Source organism: Topomyia yanbarensis, chromosome 1 (assembly GCF_030247195.1).
Source record: "Topomyia yanbarensis strain Yona2022 chromosome 1, ASM3024719v1, whole genome shotgun sequence".
NCBI classification, from domain to species: Eukaryota; Metazoa; Arthropoda; class Insecta; order Diptera; family Culicidae; genus Topomyia; species Topomyia yanbarensis.
This window is the reverse complement of record NC_080670.1, coordinates 93,590,014-93,593,977: the sequence shown is the minus strand read 5'-3', so window position 1 is coordinate 93,593,977 and position 3,964 is coordinate 93,590,014. Positions and strand designations below refer to the sequence as shown.

General features: G+C 39.2%; 1 long non-coding RNA gene across 1 annotated transcript; it reads right to left on the bottom strand.

The window, feature by feature from the left end:
* Nucleotides 1-1,979: 1,979 nt before the first annotated feature.
* Nucleotides 1,980-3,555, bottom strand: LOC131678059 (uncharacterized). The gene is made up of 3 exons (XR_009303572.1): nt 2,497-3,555; nt 2,223-2,342; nt 1,980-2,168 (listed from the first exon to the last, which is right to left on the bottom strand). It is a non-coding gene; the product is annotated as an uncharacterized LOC131678059 (long non-coding RNA).
* Nucleotides 3,556-3,964: the final 409 nt, after the last annotated feature.

Here is a 3,964-nt window from a genome sequence, read left to right as displayed (position 1 = left end):
TTGTTTTAAAATTAAGACATTAGGGTAAATAAATTCGCAATTCAAACCAAAAACACTTCCTTTTTGTTAGAAAGAGATCCGCAATATTCCCTTCTAGTTGTAATTCTCTAGCCCACTCAACAGAGACTATTTTTTATAACATAAAAAAAATGATATTAACAAAAAAATGTTCAATTGATCATTTAAAGTAAATTTACGTAGTTTGAATCAACACTACTGTCTTCATAATTTCAACAATTCTAGTCAATAGAAGCAGCAAACTATTAGTTTCATTTAAAAAAAGTCCCTTGAAAACAAAAATCTTAATTGGTTGTTTTAACGGTGAACTGGTTAGAATAATGATACGAGTGTCCAAGCTAAAACTTACAGCACCATCTGTTTCAACCCCAAATCCAAATTTTAACATTTTTTTTTCTGTTATTTTCAAGATGAGCTAAACTAACAATGACAGATTAGCGTTTTTAACAAAAAATTAGTTCGCCCAAATCTTAACTAGTCGATTTCAAAAAATTAAGAGCTTTTTTAGTACAAATTTTGAAAAATCCGTTTCCAGTGCAGGGGGAGCGACAGGTGTGTAATAGAGTGGTATGATCGAGGGTGAATCAGGTGATAGGGTGAGCATCCAAGTCAGCCTCACATGGTATGTGAGAGGTGAGCACAAAAGTAAGCCTCGCAAGGTACGAAAAAGGTGAGCACACAAGTAAGCCTCGCAGGGCGTGATAGAGGTGAGCACAAAAGTAAGCCTCATATGGAGTGTTAGAGAGTGAATCAGGGTGTGACAGAGCGAGCACCCAAGTAAGCCTCATACAGGATGTATGAACGTGTGAGCGAGAGTGAGTGAGTACATCAAGTACAGCCATCCCCTCAGAAGTATTACCGAGAGATAGTCCCTGGGGGGAACAATGGCGGTGCCCAATGGAGTTTAGTCGGTATTACCTAGTCATGGTGTCACCTTGAGAGCCCGACACTCCAGTACACCCCGTGTGGTAGCTTGGCATCTACTAATACACGTGTACTGGGTTAGTGTGTAAATTGCATTCTCCATTAGGGTTTATATAGAACTGAAACGTGTCAACCGAATCACAAAAAATATTTTTCCAAAAATTCCTGATCAATTGCGCATATCTTTGCTAAGGCGACTTTTCCGATTTTTTCCGTATTGTGTATAAACAGTTCTGCGTGAAAGTACATGAAAGGTCCGAATTACCCTAACCCTGTTGCAGTTCGGACCACGCATTTCTTTTCGATTTCTTGCAATAGAAATGAATTCCTATTTTGGCCTAATTAGTATAGTCTCGCCCAAAACAGGGTATAAATAAAATATATTATCCGGCAGATCCAAAATAACGATACTGCACTTCATTTAATAGTTTTTCGGCTTACATTTTTCAAAAAAAAAGCGCTACGAAGCAACATTCACTTTTAGCGCATGCACATGAAGTCTGAGAATCGCAATATTGTGAGAGACAGAACAGAGCTACATGACAGTCATGAAAATAATATGAAGCGTATTCATAATATTACCATAGCTGAGAAAAAGGTGGGGGTCCGAAATGGCCAGCGGTCCGAATTACCCCACTTCTCACTACATTTTGTCTGCTTCCTGAAAACACACACACACAATTGTCCCAATTTGTCGAGTTGATTCGATTGGTATATGAGTAAGTTTTCAAAGTCTAAGCGAATCCTATACATTTCATTTGAAATGTAAACATAAAGTGACGTTGATTTCAAATGTAAATAAAAAGTGATGTTGTAGGTGAAGTGAATGTAAATTTGATTCATTATAACGAAAAGCCCACGTGAACAATTTCTACATCCCCACCCATCTTCCATGGAAAAACCTATAGACATTTACTTATCCCATACACTTCCTCAAACTGTCCAAGTAATATATAGATAGCTTCTAACCATACATTCATTAGATTTGGATTTTCCGATCCGATGATGTGAGCCAAACATAGAGAAACACAAGACAATTTTTATTCATGTTTTTAATGTTGCTATTATTTCCTTCATTTCTTTGAATTATAATTCTGATGGTATGTACTGCATATTTCATTTTCCGGGAAACTTCTATCTGATTCTTCGAAACGAATGCATCACTTGGCAGAAACAATAGTCGGACTCGAACTTGTAGAAGCCTGATCGTTAAGATGCTTTTCTACCTAAAAGTGAAATGTTATTAATTAAACTGTCTTATGGAAAATGTATTAGCATACTATTTTTTCCACGTATGTTAACTGTCTGGAATCAGGTGACCCGTTTATGTTATCTACTTTATAGGGAGGTGTTATGGTCACATCTTGAAATACAACAATATTAGGTCCAGACCACGATACCTACAACATATTTTGTATCACAGATAATTGTTAATAATTGAAACACTTAAGAGTCAAACAGAATTCAGCGTCATGCCAGGTCGTTCAATAGAGTAAGCTTGGATGCTTCGCCAATGACGGAGGACTCTGTTTGATTCGTTAGCCGGTGGCAAACCTGATTGATAGTGCGTGCTATTGCTAGGAAGAGATTTTGCCCTTCTTGACTCACTCCTGCCGCCAATGCTGAAACTTGACGTTTTTTCTGTTCCACCTGATTCCGGACTCGTGTGCTCAACTAAAATGATAGATGTATTGTATTTTTTTTATTCAACTACATAACGGTAACCATCAACATCAGATTGCGGTTAAATGCGCTAGCAATGATTTCTCCAATAGGGCGTTCTTTATTTGCGCTAGCATATACCTACAAGAATTTCGACTTGTATGCATGTTCCTAGCGCATTTTACCCAGTAGTGAGCTCAGTACACTACGTTCATTGACAAGCAAAAGCACGTGTGAGCTGCTCGTTTAGTAAACAGCACGATTGCGCATTACATTGTTGAAAACAATTTAAAATATAAAAATATGCCATCATAAAATTTCAACAGACACGTGGGAAGATCTCTTCATATCAAAATTTTCTTGTAGACCAGCACTTTTAAGCATTACATTTTTGAATATGATTTTCAAACATGAAAATATGCCATCGTACAATTTGAACGGTGTTCCTATGACATGTGGAAAGAACTTTGTATATTCAGAATTTGCGGGTAGGGCTGCACGATAGCGCATTACCTTTTTGAATACGCTCAATATTGTATACCATCGTATCATTTTAACAGAGTGTTCCTAAGACATGTGGAAAGAACGTTGCTTTTTCAAAATTTTCTGGTAGGCCAAGATTACGCAAATTCTGCCCTAGGAACACTCTGTTAAAATTCTACGATGGTTACCTAAACGAACCACTGCTGATTCACATGACGGGCGTGCTGTTCTACTCCCTGTGTAAGGATGAGACCGACTTGAAATGGCGAGTGGGCTAACAGCATGACAGCCTCCGTCTCAACAAAACCCTGGCTGGTCTCCGGGTACGGTCGAAACTCGTCATCATTTGGTTGGTGGTACTAGGTTCGGTTAGACCATTTCCGATTTTACGCAGATCCGACTCTGAACACTATTTCCCATGAAGGATAGTGTCAACCCTAGCATGACCTCCCTGCTTCTAAGATTTTAGTAGCATAGATAATCATAGGATAACAAGAGGCGACTATGTGCAACGAGTGGGGATAACGGCCCAAAGTTAGGAACCAATAAAATGAATAACAACAAAGCAACCAACACATACAGCACAGGCACGGCAAATCCGCTTACCAGAGGTGGTTTGGTAAGATCACCACCACCAATAGTAGCTGAAGTCATTCAGCAAGTGCAGGAGGAAAAACAGCAGCAACAACAGCCAGAGCAGAGCGGGAAGAGTTACACCCCATAGACGCCAAAACTAGTGGCAGCGAAGTGCTTGGTGGAGGAGCTCCACAAGTTTGTGACGCGAGAAACAATGTCCATAAGGGCATTAAGGGGATAGACATTAGAATCCGGAAGGCGCTACTGTCTGTCGTGAAGGAGTATGACAAGACAACGCGGA